This window comes from Caretta caretta, chromosome 3 (assembly GCF_965140235.1).
Source record: "Caretta caretta isolate rCarCar2 chromosome 3, rCarCar1.hap1, whole genome shotgun sequence".
Lineage (NCBI taxonomy): Eukaryota > Metazoa > Chordata > Testudines > Cheloniidae > Caretta > Caretta caretta.
This window is the reverse complement of record NC_134208.1, coordinates 164,367,881-164,392,231: the sequence shown is the minus strand read 5'-3', so window position 1 is coordinate 164,392,231 and position 24,351 is coordinate 164,367,881. Positions and strand designations below refer to the sequence as shown.

At 41.1% G+C, this 24,351-nt stretch overlaps 1 protein-coding gene and 1 long non-coding RNA gene across 4 annotated transcripts in view; one reads left to right on the top strand and one right to left on the bottom strand.

The window, feature by feature from the left end:
• SPATA17 (spermatogenesis associated 17) overlaps window positions 1-24,351 on the top strand; it is a 148,338-nt gene that overhangs the window by 32,244 nt on the left and 91,743 nt on the right. The window lies entirely within an intron of this gene.
• The window catches only part of LOC125633639 (uncharacterized), a 33,576-nt gene that overhangs the window by 9,022 nt on the left and 203 nt on the right, over window positions 1-24,351 (bottom strand). The window contains exon 2 of the long non-coding RNA XR_007355678.2: window positions 3,554-3,654. This is a non-coding gene — a long non-coding RNA (uncharacterized LOC125633639). The remainder of the gene's footprint in view (window positions 1-3,553; window positions 3,655-24,351) is intronic.

Here is a 24,351-nt window from a genome sequence, read left to right as displayed (position 1 = left end):
TTTCAACAATTTCCACCCCACCATCAACCTCAGCCTGGACCAGTCCACACAAGAGATCCACTTCCTGGACACTACGGTGCTAATAAGCAATGGTCACATAAACAGCACCCTATACCGGAAACCTACCAACCGCTATGCCTACCTACATGCCTCCAGTTTTCATCCAGACCACACCACACGATCCATTGTCTACATCCAAGCTGGGAGGCAGTGACCATGAGTTGGTTGAGTTCAGGATCCTGATGCAGGGAAGAAAGGTAAGCAGCAGGATACGGACCCTGGACTTCAGGAAAGCAGACTTCGACTCCCTCAGGGAACGGATGGCCAGGATCCCCTGGGGGACTAACTTGAAGGGGAAAGGAGTCCAGGAGAGCTGGCTTTATTTCAAGGAATCCCTGTTGAGGTTACAGGGATAAACCATCCCGATGAGTCGAAAGAATAGTAAATATGGCAGGCGACCAGCTTGGCTTAATAGTGAAATCCTAGCGGATCTTAAACATAAAAAAGAAGCTTACAAGAAGTGGAAGGTTGGACATATGACCAGGGAAGAGTATAAAAATATTGCTCGGGCATGTAGGAATGATATCAGGAGGGCCAAATCGCACCTGGAGCTGCAGCTAGCAAGAGATGTCAAGAGTAACAAGAAGGGTTTCTTCAGGTATGTTGGCAACAAGAAGAAAGCCAAGGAAAGTGTGGGCCCCTTACTGAATGAGGGAGGCAACCTAGTGACAGAGGACGTGGAAAAAGCTAATGTACTCAATGCTTTTTTTGCCTCTGTCTTCACTAACAAGGTCAGCTCCCAGACTGCTGCGCTGGGCATCACAAAATGGGGAAGAGATGGCCAGCCCTCTGTGGAGATAGAGGTGGTTAGGGACTATTTCGAAAAGCTGGACGTGCACAAGTCCATGGGGCCGGACGAGTTGCATCCGAGAGTGCTGAAGGAATTGGCAGCTGTGATTGCAGAGCCATTGGCCATTATCTTTGAAAACTCGTGGCGAACCGGGGAAGTCCCGGATGACTGGAAAAAGGCTAATGTAGTGCCAATCTTTAAAAAAGGGAAGAAGGAGGATCCTGGGAACTACAGGCCAGTCAGCCTCACCTCAGTCCCTGGAAAAATCATGGAGCAGGTCCTCAAAGAATCAATCCTGAAGCACTTGCATGAGAGGAAGGTGATCAGGAACAGCCAGCATGGATTCACCAAGGGAAGGTCATGCCTGACTAATCTAATCGCCTTTTATGATGAGATTACTGGTTCTGTGGATGAAGGGAAAGCAGTGGATGTATTGTTTCTTGACTTTAGCAAAGCTTTTGACACGGTCTCCCACAGTATTCTTGTCAGCAAGTTAAGGAAGTATGGGCTGGAAGAATGCACTATAAGGTGGGTAGAAAGCTGGCTAGATTGTCGGGCTCAACGGGTAGTGATCAATGGCTCTGTGTCTCGTTGGCAGCCGGTATCAAGTGGAGTGCCCCAAGGGTTGGTCCTGGGGCCGGTTTTGTTCAATATCTTCATAAATGATCTGGAGGATGGTGTGGATTGCACTCTCAGCAAATTTGCGGATGATACTAAACTGGGAGGAGTGGTAGATATGCTGGAGGGGAGGGATAGGATACAGAAAGACCTAGACAAATTGGAGGATTGGGCCAAAAGAAATCTGATGAGGTTCAATAAGGATAAGTGCAGGGTCCTGCACTTAGGATGGAAGAATCCAATGCACCGCTACAGACTAGGGACCGAATGGCTAGGCAGCAGTTCTGCGGAAAAGGACCTATGGGTGACAGTGGACGAGAAGCTGGATATGAGTCAGCAGTGTGCCCTTGTTGCCAAGAAGGCCAATGGCATTTTGGGATGTATAAGTAGGGGCATAGCGAGCAGATCGAGGGACGTGATCGTTCCCCTCTATTCGACATTGGTGAGGCCTCATCTGGAGTACTGTGTCCAGTTTTCGGCCCCACACTACAAGAAGGATGTGGATAAATTGGAGAGAGTCCAGCGAAGGGCAACAAAAATGATTAGGGGTCTAGAACACATGACTTATGAGGAGAGGCTGAGGGAGCTGGGATTGTTTAGCCTGCAGAAGAGAAGAATGAGGGGGGATTTGATAGCTGCTTTCAACTACCTGAAAGGGGGTTCCAAAGAGGATGGCTCTAGACTGTTCTCAATGGTAGCAGATGACAGAACGAGGAGTAATGGTCTCAAGTTGCAGTGGGGGAGGTTTAGATTGGATATTAGGAAAAACTTTTTCACTAAGAGGGTGGTGAAACACTGGAATGCGTTACCTAGGGAGGTGGTAGAATCTCCTTCCTTAGAGGTTTTTAAGGTCAGGCTTGACAAAGCCCTGGCTGGGATGATTTAACTGGGAATTGGTCCTGCTTCGAGCAGGGGGTTGGACTAGATGACCTTCTGGGGTCCCTTCCAACCCTTATATTCTATGATAAGAGGAGAGACAAAAGCAGTCTCCTTAGTGCCAACAAAGGGATGAATCTAGCCCTTGGGCTCTTATCTAATTCAGGGACATACTGTGAAATTAAATTTTTTAATGTTTGTACAGTCCTTTGAAGATACAGTAGTAACACTGTGCTGTATGAATCCTTAGTATTATTGTTTCTTTCCTTTCTGTTTTAACGTAGCTATAACATTGGTAACTTATTCTGATTTGCTGACAAATTTTCCACAACATGTTTTCCACAATTTCCCTTTGTAGTTTGTATGAATAAATCATTTTATGTATTATCTATTGCTGTTTAATGAAAAATAGAGATAGTGCTCATATACCATGTAGTATCTGAATATGGATTTGTTGGGAAGTTGCATATATATTTGAAAATCCACACAACTCAGAAAATGTCCAATACTCCTCATTGAAGTTTCTCTTCTACAGAATAGACACAGCACACTACCTTATTCAGAAACATTTATAAAGCCTTATTTTTTCACAACTGTAAGAGCTGGCAAAATGATTACATGGAGAAATATGTCAAAAGCAATTAGCATAGGCTATAACTCCCTATGATGTAGTAGAATTAGCATTTTGTTTTATGTGAAGCAATTTCCAATCCACAATAAACAAATGGACATCACTTCACATAAATTAGCACGGTGGTGCTATTATATCATAAAAATTCACAGATGACGTCAGTTTCCAACTGTCTGATTAACTTACAATTCTTTGACTAACTTTGCTACATGTCAGGAGTGAAACTAGAAGTAGGACTATGGGACATAACTAAATAGAAAAACAGTAAGATACACATTGCTTTGCAAGGGTCTATCATCAGAAAATGGCATCACATAATCACATTATCTTCAGGCATAGAACACAGATTACAACATGGCAGAAGACTAGCAACAACAGTGGCAGGATGCTTGGTTTTGGGTTCTTGTATAAGCAAGGCAGGTAATTTACAATTCCTGTGTCATCTGGCAAACACAGACTTAAAGTTGGCAGCCCTCGCTGAGTTTAGACTTAGCAAGCATCATGGCATAAGGAAACTATTGTTATCATCATTAATAGTGATTCACACAAGTGCAGGACTTGGGTAAAGGCTGACATACCACTGGAACTATGTATTAAGCATGTCTTTAATGGTGTGTAGGGCCTTTGGCATGTTCTCTTCATTGTGGTGAATTTCACCTGAATACCAGCATCTGTTTACCTAGAAAATAAAATAGAAATATTTCATTTTGTGTCGGAAAAATAGTAGTTATCATTTTTAGCCCATTATTCATACTTCACCAAATAATAAATAAATAAATAATAATAATAAAATCCCATTTTAATTGTAATAGATTGCTGGGACAGGTATAGTATCCATTAGGCATGAAGATGTCCCATAAAGGTCACAGTATTATTCTGGGAGCTTTGTCTAATAACTCCGGGGGGGGGGGGGGGGATTATGTGAATGAGGGTGACCATCAGTGAGGATTTTGGAAAAGATGTCATCCCAAAGAGGTCATAGAATCATACAAGTTAGCGATGCAAAATACGTATTGGATCACGTTTCCCTGACAATAAAGGAATGTTTGCTGCAGAACATTTATGAATCTTCTTTTCCAGACTAGTTTAAAAAATCCCACGATTCCACCAATTTCTTTTAAGAAAGGCAAACAGCTGACATTCCCAGCTGGGCTTAAGCCACTAACTTTTCAGTTGACAGCTGAATGTGCTGGTCCAATGCACTACAGACATATAAAAAGGTCTAAAGTCTAATGAAACAACTGAAAATGTGCTAAATGAAGATTATTCCAAGGATTTTGGCCCTGGTTCTCCATTGTGTTTCACCATTTTTATGATGTAATTCTGTTGACTTCAGCACCTTACGAGAGGTACTACATGACTTGCAGTATCAGACACATATGACCAGAATGTCAGTTTTTCTTTGAATCTTGTCCTTTAGAAACTGAGTTAGAAGAAAACTCAAACTTCATCTTCTTTGGAGAAAGTATTAAGTAAAGTTAGCGTTTTCTTCTTAATTCTTAAGATTATTGGAATGTACTCTGTCAGGTTGCTGGAGGTCTTGGAGGTTGCCTGGTCCTACAGCCTTCACATGAGTAAAGTCTGCAGGATGAGGTCCAGTTGCTAGGAAAGTTATGAAGGGTATTACCTTACAGCATGTCTAGCACTTCATTTATGGTATATTTTGTAGGTCAGGCTATTTTCCATAAACTGGATTGGAAATACTTTATCTATTGTCACACTAACAAAATGAGAGCTTTCAGAAGTCCCTTCATCTGTTTCTGTATGATAGAGATAAGTCAAGCGTCAGCTATTTTACAAAGTATCAGAATATTTTTAAGAATGTTTATCTTTTTTATTAGTTATAATTCAGTTAAAAGTTCCTCCTCACTGACCAAAATAGCAATTGATTCTGTTTTCAACATGTGCCAAAAATTTTCAGGCAACTTCTTAAAGTTCTTGCAGGTAGAACAAAGAACAAACAACTTATTTACTTGGAGTTTTATGAATTGATCTACTCCACCAATCCAAACTCATCTTTTCAATATGTCTTTGGAATTTCTGGTACTGAAAACAGAGTTGTTGAATATGCCTCCTGTTATTTAAATTAAGTTTAGGTGCCCTAGTGCACATGGCTTGAGAGATCTATGACTTTATAAAACTTTAACCTTAATAGCTGTAGGATCCAAAGCGCCTGACCTGAAAACCAGAGTCAGGTTTCATTCTAGGGTACTATAGTTATAAATAACTTATCTAGTTTGAGTTAGAATGGTAATATATTGTGTGAACAGCCCAAGTAATGAATTATGATGCCCCTGGGGCCTGATTCAGCCCCTATTGGACCATGGCCATACTGTATATTTAAACTTCTGTAAGGTATTCACATATAGCTAAAATGTTCTCTGCAAATGTGTATTTTTGCAAGTTCTACTCTACTTTATAATTGCTGTCCAGAAACCCAACCTTCCCAACAGATTCATCATATAAAGACTCTTTGATAGGACAGTATTTTTTTTAACCTTTCTTTTTATGATCATTTAAATTACAGCCTATCCCGGTGGATAAAACTGACTTTATTTTAATAATGTCACTGTAGTGCATATTGCAAAAAATATTTTTAATTTTCTGTGTGCATTTAATCATAAAATTGAAAGTAAAAAATTGCACTGGCTAAAGCTGGGGATAGCTGTTGAGATCTTGTTTCCACTGAACTAATTGAAAGTTCTTTCTGATTTCAATGACATCAGAATAGCAACCATTGCAGTTAGGCAATATCCAGAATTCCCCATGCAAATTCTGCCACATAACTCAGTCCAACTCTGCAGCATCTCTATTTTCTAGTCCTATTGGCAGGGTGGATAAAAATCAATTATTTTTTTTAAGAGTAAAAAAATTGGATTTTTTAAAATTTAAATTAAATGCAAGTTTATATATTTAAAAGTAAACCTGTTTAAAATTCAATTTGAAATTAACAACCCAGTTTAAGGTCTAAATCATTTAAATTACATGTTTTCTGCCAAGTTTTAAAGGAAGTTAGTCACCACTGAACTGGTGGAAATCACTGACTAAGCACCTGGAACCAGATTTTGTTAAAGTGCTAAACCAGCTTTTGACAATAGTAGCCTCTTTTTCAGGTGCAGAGAGAATATTTTCTTCATTTCAGTTTATTCAACTAGTTCACTTCAATGACTAATTAATTGACAGTTAAGAAAGCAATTGGGAGTTGAAAAAGCAGCAAAGCTTGTTTTCCTCTTCCAATCCATGAACAAAAACAATGTATGGGAGGATGAGATTTTTATTTACTTTATCTACTTTTCTTTATTAGTTTTAAATGCAAAACATATTTTGATAAACTTTTTTTCTTACAGATCCACCACCCATATAAGGTCATTTTAGATTTTAAAATATGCTGCTTTGTGAATTTTTAATTGAATTGGAATTTCCATCCAAAAAGATCTTGAGATAAACAAGTAAAAAATTAATCATCTCATAAATAAGACATGCGTAATTCACCATTTTCTAGCATAATAAAAACATAAAAATTAAGAATTGGAATAAATGTAAGTTAAGATATACAATTGCTTAAATAAATGTGTATAGATATAAATAAAATATGTGTATAGATATAGTGTATTTGCCTGATCAGCAAATTTAGTGTAAAGTCTATATATAGTTGCAAATCAACATGTTTTAATGATTATCAACCAATGAGAAATAACCTTTCTTTGAAGTGTATCAGCCCATTTTGGGCAATAAGGGGTAACTCATCAGCTAGAAAAATTTCATTGCTACCACATTTTAGGCACATATCTGGTGGTCATCATCGGGATGGATGCAGATGCAGGAAATGGTACAGCTTTTCTATATTATGTAATGTTTAAACATCATCAGGCATCCAATCTGAAAAAATTGTTAAATCACAAAAAGGGCCCTAGCTCATACAAACATAATTTAATTTTTGCCAAAATTATCAGAAAGCTTCTAAATACAATTGATAATGCACCTATGTACTCAAAATAGTACTATTTTGGAAAGCTTGGGAAATATTTAGCCCTAAGTGATCTATTTTATGCATTTTCTCCTTCTTTTTTGCCTTCCATTAAGGCAAACGTTTGTAGTCACATGACAGTATGAGCTTCTTTTTACCATGTAATATATCACAATATTTGTCATTATTTGTAGAATGGACTGATTTGAGAAAAACATTTCTGTCTGCTATTTTTATGAAGTTATGCAGATAATAAGACCTCTACTCCCTAATTATAAAACATATATTTTATATGTTATCTGCTTGGCCAGAGACATATGTTTAAAGCACACGTGGGATGTGTAGGAGGTTGGGGCCATCTCTCCTCGTCCGTCTGGGAGGGAGGCCGCACCCCCTCACTGCAGTGCCTCTGTAGGGGTCAAGTTCAGTGGGAATTAGCACCAACAGCTCGAGCCCTCCAACAGGGCAGAGGGCCAAAAAGGTAGCCCTGGCCTGCAGTTGGGGCAGAGCAGCAAAAGAGTCTAGGGGCCCTGGTCCTCAGGTAGGCGGGGCACCAAACAGGGAGCTCTGGCTTGCAGGCAGGGGAGAGCACCAAGCAGTCTAGGGGCTTAAGCCCTCCATCAAGGCAGACAGCAAATGGTCTAGGGATTCGGCTCTCTGGCTGGGCAGACAGCAAATAATCTGACGTCCTAGCTCTGGCAGACAAATTCAGGCATCTTGGCCTTAGGTGGGGAGTCTAAGGGAGACCTGAGCCCACCTGACTCCACTGGGTTCCAGGCCAGGGCCCTAGCAGTAGTGGAGTGTTCCTCTACTGGGTCAGTGGGGATCCACCCGAAACATGCTGACCTAATTTAAGGCCACAATACAACCAGTTCCCCTGGGCTACCTCCTACTCTCCTGCTGTGGGGTACCTGTGTCTCGGGGTCATCATCTGTCTCCCCGGGATACACAAATAATCGCAGCCCTGACAGCTCCTCAGCGTCCCCAGCATCCAGCAGTTCCTCAAGGACTTTGGCGCTGTAGTGGTGTCCATTGGGCTCAAGCAGCAGGCAGGAGAAATCCTTCTCCTCTGGTGGCTCCAGCCCAACTGAGCTCAAGAGCCTGCCCTTTATACTTTTGGTTCCTGTCCCTCCTGTCTGTTTCCAGTATGGTGGGCCTGGCTCCGCCCACCAGAGGATGGGCGTGGGAGTCTCCCAATCCATGGGGGAGGGAGGCCACGTCCCCTTGCTACACAATACAACTGTAATTATCTTCTTACTACCACTGAATACAATGACAGTACATGTAAACTACTTATATAACAGTAATGATTCTTAGTAGAAGGCCTGTAGACTGTCTTGTATGAGTATATTGTGCGAATAATGAAGTATAGCTATATAACTCCTACATATAACTGAGCAACAACCCTTCAAGCTATATTTACTCACAGAAATAGTCACAGTAAATTTGCTGATAGTTGAAACATTTCTATTCCTCCTCAGAATCTGTGTCTGATGTGTTTAATACTCTGTTGCTACACTTGTCACTGTCACAGTTACGTACATCAGAGCACATCAAATCTTTGCTGTAGCATTTGCATTTCCTTGTTGCACAGGTACTCTCACAACCACACTGCACAAAGGTGAGGATTGCTTCTGGAGCAGGTGACAGCACAACCATGTTAGAAATAAGATCCCCATCCATTGTTGAGTGGGGACACTTGAAGTGATGCATGATTTCATATGAATTTTGGTGGCAATTTCTCGCTTGTTTTGTTCTTATCAAACAACTCGTAGCATACATTATCCAGAGGTGCTTACTTCTTACCACAGTAAATTAAAAATACCAGTGAGACAGGCTGCCTCCGTCTCTTCTTCTGTCTAAGATGCACTGCTCCCAAGACATTTCAAGCCCTCCATGAGCTCTGGGTCCTCAGCTGCTGTTTTCAGCCATCTCTTTTTTTCCATGCCACTGAAAGATGAAGAGGAGTCACATCCACTGACAGAATGAATGTTTGGCAGCATGAGACACAGATCTGATCCCAGCTCCATAGCCACTTTATGCATTGGAATGAATCTCTTCATTTGGCCAAGACCAGTTTTGAAATAGAATTAATCTACCCCAAGGATAGAACAATATCTTGTGCACAACATCTGAGTCCAAGCCCCACATTAGCACCCCATTTATTCTGAGTGTTCTAGCATAATTCACATGACCGCACTGGAAGTCAAGTAGAATCATCTCTGCCTATGTCTCAAGCTCCATGGACTTGTTATTGTCTCTCTCTTCGCTGCTATGTTATCTATCGGTACAGTAGTTGGGAGAAATACTTTACATAGTTTTCCCAGAACAGAAATGTATCTGAACAGTTTTTCCTTGGGTAATGTAACTGTCCATGAGCTGGTGGAGTGATTGGATATTGTTCATGAAGCCTGCCAGAGCATTTTAAACTTCAAAAAAATGTATAATTAGCAGTCTTACTATGTGCTTAACATCATAAAAACGTTTCTCAAATCAGTCCATTATACAAATAATGACAAATATTGTGATGTGTTACATGGTACAAAGCAGCTCAGACTGTCATGTGACTGCAGATATTTTCTTTAATTGAATGCAAAAAAAAAGTAGGGGAAGTACATAAAATAGAGCACTTAGAGTTAAATATTTCCCAAACTTTCCAAAACAATACTATTTTGAGCATTATCAATTGTATTTAGAAGCTTTCTGCTAATTTTGGTCAAAATTAAACTGTGTCTTCAACCTATGGCCCCTTTTTGTGATTTTATTTATTTTTTGATTGGATTCCCAATGCCATTTAAAAATTATGTGATATAGAAAAACTGCACCTCTTCCAGGGTCTACATCCATCCCGGTGATGACCACCAGCTATGGGGCTAACTTGTGGTAGCAATGGAATTTTTCTAGCTGATGAGTTATCCTAACTTGTTAATAAGACCCCCTTTCTAAATGTGGCTGGTAGACTATTAGGAAAATAACTAAAAAGTACAAATGCAAAAAAAGATTAAAATTGATTATTTAAAACTAGGTATCCTGTTGCCTGTTTTAAATCATGATTAAAATCAGTGATTTAAATAGCTGTGATTTAAATCTATCCACCCTGCCTAGAGGGTATCTCTCGAGCAGATGCTGCCAGTTGTCCTGCCACATTCTTTGGTAGCTTTGTGGCATGCACCAATATCCACTTTCTTTGCACCTACATATCACTTTTCATCTTCAAATACATTAACTAATTAATTAGATTGTAGTTCAAAACTGTAAACTAATTCATTAGATGATATAATCCCAAAGATTCTGTATCCTGTACAGCGCCAAGCACATTGTTGAGCCTTACAAATAATTGCCATTAACTTATTTCACTTGTGACCTAAGGAAGAATTTGAGTCTGGGTCTCCAGAAGTGAAAGGCTGGTGTATTCACTTACTGCACTAATTAGTCCACTGTGATCTAAACTACTTTTAATGGATTAATTCATGGCAAGGTTGAGTAGGAGTGACATTACAAATAATAATTTTATAGCAGTGAGCTTTGAAAGCACTGCAATGAATGGGTGGATTTTTGATGTTGAAATATTTCTCTGAAAATTACTACTAATCTTTAATGTCTTTTCTCTAGATGGATTTTACCAGTCAAATCCTGACTTGTGTCATGCTTTTGCATTGTCCTAATTTAAGTAACTTTCCAGTCTTGTACTTTATCTAAAGTGGGATCTTAACAATAAAGTAAGTAGAAAGAAGGAAAAGGTGCAGTTTCATTAAGCTTTAACATATCATTGGCTGTCAGGTAGACCTTGTTATGCTGTCCATCCTCATTTAACTATCCCACAAGATCTCTTAATGAAGTTAAGCCCCAAGTTCACTCCAATAATTCTGTGGCAAGAGTTTGTGCAATGTAACAATTCATCACTTGTCAGGAAGGCACTTTTAGTTTATACATTTAATAAGGGCATCCTCTAGCTTCGTTAATTAGAAGTGAACAGTTTGCATATTTACTAAATGCGGAGTGTCATTGCCACCACGGCCTATTGCCTACATGAATTATTTCTCTATCTGCAATAAACAGCTGGGTAATTATTACTGCCATAATCAGATAAATTCCCTCTGTAAGGCTTTTCTTACATGGCAATTCTTTGAACTCATCCAAAGCTGAACAAAATTTATGAACTCCAGCAGCTAGACCACTTTTTCATGGTATAGTGTCCCTGTTCCCTATTTCAAGGACATGTAGAGCATCATAAATATTGTGTAAATTAGGAGGCTAAATATGGTTACTTAAAGATTACATATTAATAAACTTGATTTTCAAAATATAATTTTCAGGTTGTAACTGATTAAATGATAGCAGTTCAGTTTTTATCTATTTGTAGATAAATGACAGGCCATCCATAGTACAGGTTAGACCAGGTTACCCAAGGAAGTCTCCGCACTTCAAATATTTCTATAACTTGAAAACTACAGACTTGTGTGAGAGAAAAGTATATAAATATTTATCAGCTGGATATTTTAGAAGCAATCATTTTAACAATTTAGGTTATTAAAATTGTTCAGAATTTTACATGCCCCTGAGTTTGGTCACTTAATTAAAAAAAGTGCTATTTGCCATTAAAAAAATTCTATGAAAATTCTTTTCAACTTGCAGTTCACTATTTAATAATCCAGTAAGCAATTTAAAGTTATGAGTTTACAGAAACATTACACAAGCATAAAAAATGTTTCATTTCTATGTAAAAAAAAATTGTGTGCAACCAGTGGGTCAAGGAATTGAATTTGGTCCTCTGTTGGCTAGATTGTTCAACTCTGATTCATGTCAGTGAGCACTTATTCACATGTGCAGTTACTGAAATCTGTTGGAACACAGTACGTCAAAAAGGACAACCAGCTACATCCCAAGGAAATAAAGGAAAATGAAAAATGTGGACCAGAGTTTACTACTTAAGGCATAACAGCCCACGTGATACAAAAATATGTTTTTATCACAGTGTATATTACTTTGCCTGATTATTGATAGAAAATATACTTTTAGCTGATCAAATACTTCTTCATATAGGTCACGGATACAAGGCACCAAATAAGGGCTGTTCCTTAAAATACAGGTTGGGTGGTCACTTGAGGAGCAAGCTCAGGGTTAGCTAGGGACAGTGCCTTGAGTAAAGTATTATGTGGTGCCTCATTATCCAACAGGGGAATACTAGAATGATGGCATGCTCCGCCAGCTCTTTAATGCACAGGGGCTCTGCAGGCTGCCCTATTCTTTAGGACAATGAAGCTTGTGCCTCTTGGTGCTTCTGGTCTGCTTTGTGGCCTGGAGAAGAGGTAGGTATAGAGTCATGGTCTCAGCTCACTCTGCTGACTGGGGATGATATGTGCATGCATTGTTTCCACTCCCCCAGATTCAGGGGCTGTATTTTGACTGATCTTTGTGCAAGATCAGCAAGTGTGAGGGGAACTGTCATTCTGCCCTTTTTACCCTGACATGCACTTTTGCAACAAAAAGTCACAGTCTGGCTCTTTGTGTTGACTTATAACCTATAGAATCATAGAATATCAGGGTTGGAAGGGACCCCAGAAGGTCATCTAGTCCAACCCCCTGCTCAAAGCAGGACCAATTCCCAGTTAAATCATCCCAGCCAGGGCTTTGTCAAGCCTGACCTTAAAAACCTCTAAGGAAGGAGATTCTACCACCTCCCTAGGTAACGCATTCCAGTGTTTCACCACCCTCTTAGTGAAAAAGTTTTTCCTAATATCCAATCTAAACCTCCCCCACCTGTAGGACTCCATAGCTCACTACAGCAATTCTTTGAAAAGACTTTTTATGAAAAAAGTTATAGAAAAAATGAATAATTCTGGTTTTTCACTGTCAATTGCTTTCAGATAATTAAAAATACAGCCTCCCATTATTTAAAGAGAAGAGTTACTTCTCATTAATATTCACGAGCAGAACTAAGAGAGGTCAATGTGTCATTTTTACTGGCTATGACTGTAGCACGAAACAGAAAAAAAAATATTTTTTACTGGGGATGGACAAAAAGTGCCATAATTCCAGTGCCATAATTCAGGATGAGATTCATGGATTCACTGATTTTAAGGCCAGGAGGGACCATTGTGTTCATCTAGTCTGACATCCTATATAACACAGGCTGTAGTTTTCCACCCAGTTACACCTGCATTGAGCCAAATAACTTGTATTTGACTAAAACATTTCTTCCAAAAAAGCATCCAGCCTTGATTTGAAGACATCAAGAGATGGAGACTCCATCAAGAAATGGAAAATCCATCACTTCTATTGAAACATTGTCCCTATAGTTAATCTGTTGAAAATTTGTGCCTCACGGCTGCTACTCTGAAACATTTCTAATTTGAATTAGTCTGTCTGTAACTTCCATCGATTGCTTCCTGTTATGCCTTTCTCTGCTAGACTGAAGACACATTTAGTACCTGATTTTTTTTCCCCTGGGAAGATACAGTAAAAGCTGTTTTATCCAGCATGTTGGCGGAATAGGGGGGTGCCAGTAAGTGAAAAATGCCAGTTAACTAAGAGGGAGGGAGCTTGGGTGTGGGAGGCGGTGCAGAGCTAGGGGGTGTGGCTCGGGAGGGGGTGCGGGGCCTGGGCTCTGGGAGTGAGTTTGGGTGCAGGAGGGGGCTCGGGACAGGGGGACTAGAAGGGAGGGGGCTCATAGTGCCGGATCTGGGGGGCATTCACCTTGGGCAGCTCCCCACAAGTGGCCACCTGTCCCGACTGCTCTTAGACACAGGTGCAGCAGGCAGCTCTGTGTGTTACCCCCGCTCCGAACGCTGGCTCTGCAGTGCCCGTTGGCCGAGAACCACAGCCTTTGCCTAGGAGTAGCTGGGACAGGTTGCCACTTCCGGAGAGCCACACAGAGCCAGGTGGGGAGCCTCCTGGCCCCATGCCAACAGGACTATAAACCGGACTTTCTATGAAGATTAGAAATGCCAGTTTATAGAGCTTTCTGGTTGGTACAGGGCCAGATAACACAGCTTTTACTGTAGGTATATACTGTGATCAAGTCACCTCTCAGCCTTCTTTTTGGTCAAGTAAAGAGGTTGAGATCTTTAAGTCTTTCATTGTAAGACATTTTTTCCAGCTCTTGTATCATTTTTGTGGTTCTTTTCTTCACCCCTTCCCATTATAAACTTTCCCGTTATATCAACTTTCCTGTTTTTTCCCTCAAACACATGCAGACACTGATATCAAAGGAAGTGAGTCAGACAGTAAACTTTTCAGCCAATTTTTTTCAAAATACCCTGAAGAAGGAAAATCTGTTTTTGCCAATGACCTTTATCTGTTATAATAGCATGTTTTCTTTATAAATCATGCAAAGTTAAATACTTTAAATCATGACAAATACTATATGGTAAGAGGTATAAGGAGGCAATAGAACCACCCCATTCCTCAAGCACAGTTGTTCATGACATTTGATTAATAACACTGGCATGACTTCTAATAACGCCTACTTCCCCATTTAACAAAGCAGAATGAGAAAAATGAAAGAAGGAGGAATTACATTTGTTGAGCTGATCCATTCTACTATGTTAAAAGAGGAAACTGATAAAAAAGAAATTATATAGGAAGGAGTATTAAGCCAATATTGAAAGCTTTTTAAAATCTCACCCTTAATATTTGCAAAACAGTAGACTTTTCAAAAGTTTTTATCTAGCCCAGATTCACCTCTCTGGCTTCAAAGTTGCTGATCCCTATTCTGAGAGTGTATTTCCCCTGTAGCAGTGGTACTTGCTGCCAGTTTTAATCATATAAGAAGTCACAAACCTCCCCCACTCCTGGGCATAGAATCCTGGTTATGTAGTTCCGGACTCAGCTTCACCCAATTACTGTGGGAACGGCATTGGGTACTCAGTGAATTCCATGCTTTATAATATATCTGCCATGGTGTGGGAGACTTCTTTCCAAGATGAATAAAAATGAATCAGGCCATGTCTAAACTACAAACTTTGGCAGATACCAGTTATGTTGGCAACCACTGCAGTTAGTATATCGCTTGTGTTCCTTGGGTCGGCGTTCCACATACTCACTAGGAGTGTGTGTGTCCAAGCAGAGTGTGGTGCATCATGGGTAGGTATTCCAGTGTGCAACCTGCCACCATCCAGCGCACTCTCTTTTGGGAAGTGTGGGCAGTGCATAGGGATGATCGGGATCCACTGTTTCTTCTAGTCATCACTGTGCAAATGCTAGTGTATACAGTGCTTTGGGAATTTTAGCTAGGCCAGTGGGAGTTGTGATTTTCCCCACCCTTCCCCCCAGTATAGCCCTAGTTTGGACGTACTTAAAGAAGGATAACTGAACCCAGTTCACAAATGGCATAAACTATACAGGTGTAAGCATTTTTATACTGATAAAACTGCCTCCAGACTATGAGGGTTTTGCAAATTTAACTATATTGATATAGTAAAACCAGCAAATCGTTCTAGTATAGAGCAGGGCTTTGTCTGGATAGGGCTCTACAAAACTGATTTTTCACTACATTGCTCCATGGAGCCTATACATTGCTCCAAATCAGGAGTTCACATGCACTTTGCACAGGTGGAAACACTTAACACAAGACAATGGAGAATCAGGTCTAAAGTGTTTATATGACCCCTCCCCTAATGAACAACAAATTTAACCATGAAAGGATTAATCATTAGAAAAAGTGTGTGTTAAATTAGTGTGATGCTGCTCTTTTATGCATGAGTTGGTATCCAATGCAAACTTAAATATGAAGATCTCTGAGGACATACTGTGTACATATCACGCAACATGAACTGTATATAACAGGTTAATTTTTTGGTTTGTATTTAGATTATAGACCAGATCCTAAACTATCATAAATTGGTGTAACACCAACACAATCTATTAATTTCAATGGAACTATGCTGATTTTCACCAGCTGAAGATCTAGCTATGCATTTCTTATGAACTTACACACTAGGGTTCAAATTCAGAGCCCTGGGCTTATGTGCAAGTGGCCAAGGAGAGGAGGAATTTACACTTTCAAGTCATGGAATGGCTCTGCAGTCACTAGCCTATACAAGATCTTGAATGAGCTCACTGGGAAGGGAGGATGGGTCAGCTCACTCTATATTTATCCCCTGCGAACTGTCACTGATTGGGCTCTCTTACTCTGTGCTCTGTGCCATGCAGAATGTGTGCCCCCCTCTGCTTCTCTCCTCCCTCCCACACCTTGCACCCACATGTACCTTGTATCTCACATTACACAACAGATTCACACCAATTCTTCCGGTAAAGGGCACTCTGTGGTCATGGAAGATGGGGCAGGATATGCCCTTTATGCAGGAATAGAGTGTGACTTTCATTTGTTAAACATTAATTTATTTGCAAATGATAGAATTTATAAAGCACATTTACATGTCTGTACATTAGCTTTGTTTTTGTTCAATTATTTTCATCCTCTCACTACTTATTAAGTAGAAACTTAAGTCATCTGATTCCTGCACTGCTGTTGTAGAGCCATATGAATCCTACAGACTCAGAAGGTAGAGCTGTCATTATTGTGTTTTTGAAACAGATTGATATAAATGATAAGATATAAAATTAGTGAGAGTTTTGAAAACTCATTTGTGGCAAGTCTCCTGGGCAAGGCCCTTTAACTGCTCAATTGTTTCTGTCCACCAAGCAGTAAAATAGGTAAATGGGCAGTAGTTTGGAAAGGAACAGGAGAGCTGCAGCCCATTGACCCCTATATTGAGCTAATAGCTTTGAGGCCCAATGACCCAGGTTCTTAAGATGGAAATACGCACAAAGACATGCTGAAAAACAGAATGAAAAGGTTAGTTTGTAAGTTATTGTAAGTGTGCAGTCTTCATTTAGTAGCTGAACAAATGTGAGTTAATCTAATATTTAAAACCCAATAAACAGTTATCTAGGCTTTTTTTATATAATAAAAAGGCCAAAGTTATCTTAAAAATCTTACATTGTTTCCTGTAACATTTTAGACTATTAAATATGGAGGAAGTTTAAAAAGTCAACATTTTAATTATTAATACTTCTTGTTTACTTAAGACCAGGTTGTGACCTCCTTATTCACATTGGTGAGCAGTTAATTACTCAGCCCTGGTCTACCCTGCAAACTTAAATTGGTATAACTACATTGCTCAGGACTATGGCAGATCCACACCCCTGAGTGACATAATTATACCAACCTGACCTCCAATATAGACAGCGCTATGTTGATGGAAGGGCTTCTCCTATCGACATAGCTACTGCCTCCCAGGGGAGTGGAGTACCTACGCAGATGGGAGAAGCCCTACTGTCAACGTAGGTAGAGTCTTCACTAAGCACTACAGCAGTGCAGCTGTACCAGTGTTAAGAGCAGACAAGCCTTCACATAAGTGATTTCACTGACATTAAGAAGATTCACTTGTCAACCTTTCAGTAAGAGCAAGGGGTGGATGAATGGGTCACAATGTGGCCCTATCTGTATTCCTTTCAGTAAAAATCAATGGAGTCAGGTTTGCTTCATTTATGGTCAGTTTCAATATCATGTTCCCAATAGGGCTGTCGATTAATCGCAGTTAACTCATGCAATTAACTACGATTAAAAAAAGTAATCACACTTTTAATTGCACTGTTAAACAATAGAATACCAATTGAAATTTATTAAATATTTTGGATGTTTTTCTATATTTTCATATATATTGTATTCTGTGTTGTAATTGAAATCAAAGTGTATATTATTTTGATTACAAATATTTGCACTGGAAAAATGATAAATAAAGAAATAGTATTTTTCAATTCACCTCATACAAGTACTGTAGTGCAATCTTTGTCGTGAAAGTGCAGCTTACAAATGTAGATTTTTTTTGTTACATAACTGCACTCAAAAACAAAACAATGTAAAACTTTAGAGCTTACAAGTCCATTCAGTCCCACTTCTTGTTCAGCTAATCGCTAAGACAAACAAGTTTGTTTACATTTACATTTACATTTGCTGTCCTCTTCTTATTTGCAATGTCACCAGAAAGTGAGAACGGAGATTTGCATGGCCCTTTTGTAGTTGGCATTGCAAGCTATTTACGTGCCAGATATGCTAAACATTCATATGCCCCTTCATGCTTTGGCCACCATTCCAGAGGACATGCTTCCATGCTGATGACACTCATTAAAAAAATAATGTGTTAATTAAATTTGCGACTGAACTCCTTTGGGGAGACTTGTAAGTCCCCTGCTGTTTTACCCGCATTCTGCATATATTTCATGTTATAGCAGTCTCAGATGATGACCCAGCACATGTTTTTCATTTTAAGGACACTTTCACTGCAGATTTCGCAAAATGCAAAGAAGGTACCAATGTGAGATTTCTAAAAATAGCTACAGCACTCAACCCAAGGTTTAAGAATCTGAAGCGCCTTCCAAGGACGAGGTGTGGAGCATGCTTTCAGAAGTCTTAAAAGAGCAATATTCTGATGTGGAAACTACAGAACTCAAACCACCAAAAAAGAAAATCAACCTTCTGCTGATGACATCTGACTCAGATAATAAAATGAACATGCATCAGTCCGCACAGCTTTGGGATTGTTATCGAGCAGAACCTGTTGTCATCATGGACACATGTGCCCTGGAATGGTGGTTGAAGCATGAAGGGACATATGAATCTTTAGCACATCTGGCACATAAATATCTTGCAACACTGGCTACAACAGTGCCATGTGAATGCCAGTTCTCACTTTCAGGTGACATTGTAAACAAGAAGCGGGCAGCATTATCTTCTGCAAATGTAAACAAACTTGTTTGTCTGAGCGATTGGCTGAATAAGAAGTAGGAGTGAGTGGACTTGCAGACTCTAAAATTTTACATTGTTTTATTTTTGAATGCAATTTTTTTGTACATAATTCTACATTTTTAAGCTCAACTTTCATGATAAAGAGATTGCATTACAGTATTTGAATTAGGTGAATAGAAAAATACTGTTTCTTTTGTTTTTTACAGTGCAAATACTTGTAATCAAAAATAAATATTAAGTGAGCACTGTACACTTATTATTCTGTTGTAACTGAAATCAATATATTTGAAAATGTAAAAAACATCCAAAATATTTAAAGAAATGGTATTCTGTTATTGTTTAACTGTGCGATTAATCTCACGATTAATGGCAATTAATTTTTTTAATTGCTTGACAGCCCTTGTTCCCACTGATGCAGTGTTTGGGTTGCTAACAATGGAAGGGAATTTTTAATTGTTTAAAAGCAACTAGTTCCATTGTTTTATTTTTTAAATCTAGAAACCATTTTGATAGGTTTTGGTTTTATATAAGTGTGTGTTTAGAAAATACTCGTGAAAAAAATGGTTACTTACCTTCTCATAACTTGTTCTTTGAGATGTGTTGCTCACGTCTACTCTAATTAGGTGTGTGTGCACCATGTTCATAGTCATCAAAAGGTTTTTCCCTAAGCAGCATCTATCGGGTTGGCTGTGGAGCCCCCTGGAATGGCGCCTTCATGGCGGTGGATCTAGGTCCCTGCCGACCCACCACCTCTTCAGTTCCTTCTTGCCGACAGAGGGGAAGACAGGTGGGTCTTGGAATGGACATAAGCAACACATCTTGAAGAACAACAATTATGAGAAGGTGAGTTACTGTTCTTGATTCTTCGAGTACTTGCTCATGTCGATTCCAATTAGGTGACTCCTAAGCCCTAACTAGGAGGTGGGTTGGAGCTTATGGAATTACAGATAGGAGCACTGCTCTGCCAAAAACCACATCATCCCAGGTGTGCTGGGTAGTAGCATAGTAAGAGGTGAAAGTGTGAACCGAGGACCAAGTCACCACTCCTCAAATCTCCTGGATCAGGACATGGGCCAGGAACGCTGCAGAGGAGGCCTCTGCTTTTGTGGCATGTGCTGTCAGTGCAGGGGCCGGTACTTTTGCAAGATCGTAGCATGCCCAGATACAGAATGTGATCCATGACAAAATTCTTTGCAATGACACCAGGAGGCCTTTCATTCTACCTGCAACTGCCAAGAACAACTGGTTCAACTTGCAGAATGGTTTCATGCATGCAATGTAAAAGGCCAGTGCTTGTCGAACGTCCAAGGAGTGTAGCCTTTGCTCCCAACTATCCGCATGAGGCTTAAGATAAAAGACTGGGAGAAAAATGTCCTGACTGGCATAGAATTGGGAGATAACCTTTGGAAGGAAGGCTGGGTGAGGCCTAAGTTGCACCTTGTCCTTATGAAAAATGGTATAAGGAGGGTCGGAGGTTAGAGCCTTAAGATCAGACATTCACCTTGCTGATGTTTTGGTGACCAGGAAACGACTAACCATCAGGTTGGCAAAGACTGAATGGCCAGCCGCTCCTGGGTGGAATGTCGAAATGACCACCAGGTGGACCTTGAGAGATGATACTGAGAGGACCTGCTGTTTGAAATGTAATAGGTAGTCTAAGATGAGCGGTATAGAAGCCCGCATCGGGAGAGCACAACCCTGAGAGCACCAGATTGCAAATCTTTTCCACTTGTCTAGGTAGGTAGCCCTGGTGGAGGGTTTCCTGCTGCCAAGTAGGACCTCCCTAATGGCCTCAGAGCACATTAGCTCCGTGAGGTTTAACCATGAAGCTTCCAAGCGGTGAGGTGAAGAGACTCGAGGTTGCGATGATGGAGATGGCCTTTGTCTTGGGTGATCGGGTCTGGAAGCAGGGGCAAAGAGATTGGGGTGTCCACCGATAGCTCCAGGAGCATGGTATACCAGTGCTAGTGGGGCCAGGTTGGTTCTATCAGTATGACCGCTGCCCCTTCCCTGCGGATCTTGAGCAGAACCTTGTGAACGAGTGGAAATGGAGGGAATGTGTACAACAGGTGGTTTGTTCAAGGGAGGAGAAACATATCTGCAAGGGAGCCCAGACTTTGATTCAGGAAGGAATAGAACCGGAGGCATTTTCTGTTTCTCTTTGTGGCAAACAGGTCAATATGGGGAACTCCCCACATTTGGAAAATGTTGTTCACGTCTGGGGGAATAGACGACTCGTGATTGTGAAAGGATCTGCTGAGATAATCCACCAGCTTGTTCTGAGAACCTGGGAGGAAGGATGCTTCCAGGTGAATTGAGTGGGCTATGCAGAAGTCCCACAGCTTGAGGACTTCCCAACATAGGGGAGAAGAATGAGCTCCACTCTGCTTGTTTATATAAAACAAGTTGTGTTGTCCATCATCACCTCCATGCATTTCCCTTGCCAGTGAGCCTGGAAGGTCTGGCATGCTAGGTGGACCGCTCTCAGCTCCTGGACATTGATGTGGAGCGAGAGCTCATCTTGTGACCAGAGACCTTGGGTTTGAAGGTCTCCCAGGTGAGCACCCCACCACAACTGTGACCCATCTGTAACCAGGGACAGGGAGAGTTGGAGCTTGGCAAAGGGGACTCCTGCGCATACCTTCTGTGGGTCGAGCCACCAGTGGAATGACTTCAGAACTGGCACTGGGAGGATGACCATCTTGTCCAGACCATCATGCCCTGGCCGATAGGCCAATGCTAGCCGGCCTGGAGAGGTCTGAGCCTCAGCCTCGCATGCTGTACCATGTATGTACATGCTGCTATGTGACCAAGGAGCTTCAAGCAATTCCTTGCTGTGGTGGTGGGGTACTGCTTGAGGCTTTGTATGGTGTCTGTCATTGTCCAAAACTGAGACTCTGGCATGAATGCTCTGGCCTGGCCCGAGTCCAATATTGCTCCAATAAACTCCATCCTCCGTGTAGGGGATAGGATTGATTTGCACACATTGAGAAGGAGACCCAACCTGTCGAAGGTGGATCTTACCAAGTTGACAAGGAGTTCTATTTGTATGTCCTTTTCTAAAAGGAACTTTTGGAAAAACAGGCTCACCTCAAACTGTTTCTCTAGGGCTGATCTAGATAGCCTGCATCGGACCTGGGAAAGGAAGACCTCCCCTTGAAATTAGCTTGGTCTGAGTCCAGAGGTGTCCTGGTAAGCTCAAGATCACCACCTGGTTCCTGAGCCCAATCCTCTAAGACAGCCTGGGTTCGGGCTGAAGTCTGGCCTCTGGGACCCTGTGAAATGGGAGAGTCCCAGAGCTCAGGCTCCAGCCCTAGCCCAAATGTCTACCTCACAATTAAACAGCCCCTTAGTCTGAGCCCCGCAAGTCCAAGTCAGCTGGCAAGGGCCAGCTACGGGTGTCTAATTGCAGTGTAGACATACCCTCAGTGCACTGCACATGACTGCAGGGTAGATTTACACCCCAGCTTGCTGCCAACTAAGTATTCATGTACATAAGCCTCTAGACTGCTGACGGACTTCCTCAGGAATGCAAGGAGTAGTGCAAGGCTGTAATTTTGGATAGTCAAAATCTATATCTAAGCTCTCCTTACATGCTTCAAATATCATGGCAAGATCCATGACAACTTCCATTATCATGAGGAGAGCACCTTGGCTTCAGTCTGACTCTTAGTCCCAAAGGAGGTGCAGACAACAATTAAAGACGTCCACTTTGAAGACTGACTTCTTCAGTACAAAAACAGATGATGCTCTACATTTGTTGAAAGACTCCTGGTCTTTGTTTGGTAGGAATATACATACCATCTCCTTAAAGAAAACAGGAAAGGCCTCAGTTTTATTCCAGACAGAGATCATCACCAGCAGCTTTTTTCCAATCAAGATCATTGAAGCCTCTGAGGAAGGGGCAGCACTTTCCAAAGAGGAGACTTAGGCTTCTACATGATCTGCCTGTCAGCTGCGACAACCTCAGGGCAATCCTTCTGACATGATGCTCAAGAGTCACTCTTTAATTAGTCCATAGGATCTTCACCCTTTACTTCCCCTTGCAGGAGGGCCACGTTTTTTGGGATTTTTTAGGAACCTCATTGCATCAGACTGCTGGGTTCCAAAAATAGTCTGTCCCTATTGCCCATCTCCTTCCCCTTCCCTATTCAGCAGCCTGTCTCACGAGAGACTATTACTCAGGCGGTAGAATTACTTCTGTCTCTTGGAGCAAGAGAAGAAGTTCCACTGCAATATAGGCAGAAGGGATTTAGTCCTGAAGACAAAAAGGGGATGGCATCTACTTCTGGACTTCAGGAGGCTCAACACTCTCATCTGCCTCATCAAGTTCAGAATGGTAATCCTTGTCTCCATAATTCCATCACTAGATGCTCAGGACTGATCTGCAGTTCTCGACCTGCAAGATGCATATTTCCACATATCAATTCTCCCTGCACACAGCTAGTACCTGAGGTTCCAAGTAGGACAGGCCCACTACAAATACAACATGCTACCCTTCTGAGCTTCGGCAGCTCTGAGGGTCTTTACCAAATGTTTGGTAGTTGTGTGGCTCACCTGAGAAAAGATGGAATAATAGTTCATCCTTAACTTGATGACTTGCTGGTTTGAGGGAAGTCGCCACAACAGGTAGAGGAATCCATTAAATTGCTCCAACTTTTCATTGCACTGGGCCTAACAATCAACAGAGAGGAATCTTCCTTGGAACCCACACAGAGAATAGAATTCATAAGGGATGTGTTAGACCTTCATTACAGCCAAGGTTTACCTGCCTCAACACAGATTTTAAGCCGTGAACACCTTGTCAACCAGCTGCAGAAACAACCACGCACTATGGTGAGAACTTGCCTAAGTCTGCTCAGTTACAAAGCTTCCTGCATGTTTGTCATAAAGCATATCACACTTCACCTAGAGTGCACGCAGAGCTGGATGAAGTCTGCATACCTACTGAACATGCACCACGCAGAGATGTCAGTGCATGACATCAATGGGAGTTTGTCATTGACTTCACTGGGAACAAAATTGGGCCCTAATATGCTTCTTAAAAAAAAAAAAAGCAAGCCCCTTTTCACTTGCAAAACACAATCTACACACAAATTAATGTGTCACACACTAAAATCCAAATACTCTCCAATCAGTGTGAATCAGCACACTCATCAAAGGCATTCCAAACCAATCTGGGATTTGGTGCTGGGACTGAATTCTTCCCAACAAACCAGCAGTGGGACACAGAAGCACCAATTCAGCCCTTGCACAACTTCTACTACGGGTCATGGGCTGCTGGCCCATGTATCCTCCTACACACAAGGGGAATTGGCCCAACCAAGTACTGTTTTGTGTACTGCTGCAGAGTATTTTTGTGTGGCATACAGGGGATGTGAATTTCCTTTCAATGATCTGGCCCCTTGTACACGAGACCCTGGGTGGTTCCAATGCTTTTTGTACCTTGTCCACCCAGGTAAGTGGACTCGATTTGTACCACTTTGTATAATGAACTATGTACAGTGCAAAATCCCCTCAACGATTTTCAGACAAAACAATGATGCTTATCATCACCTTACAAAGGTAATTATGCACAAATACATAGTTGAAATGAACATAGAACAGTATGTGGATGGTTGGTTGATTAGAGATATAACATTGCACATTTGTATGCC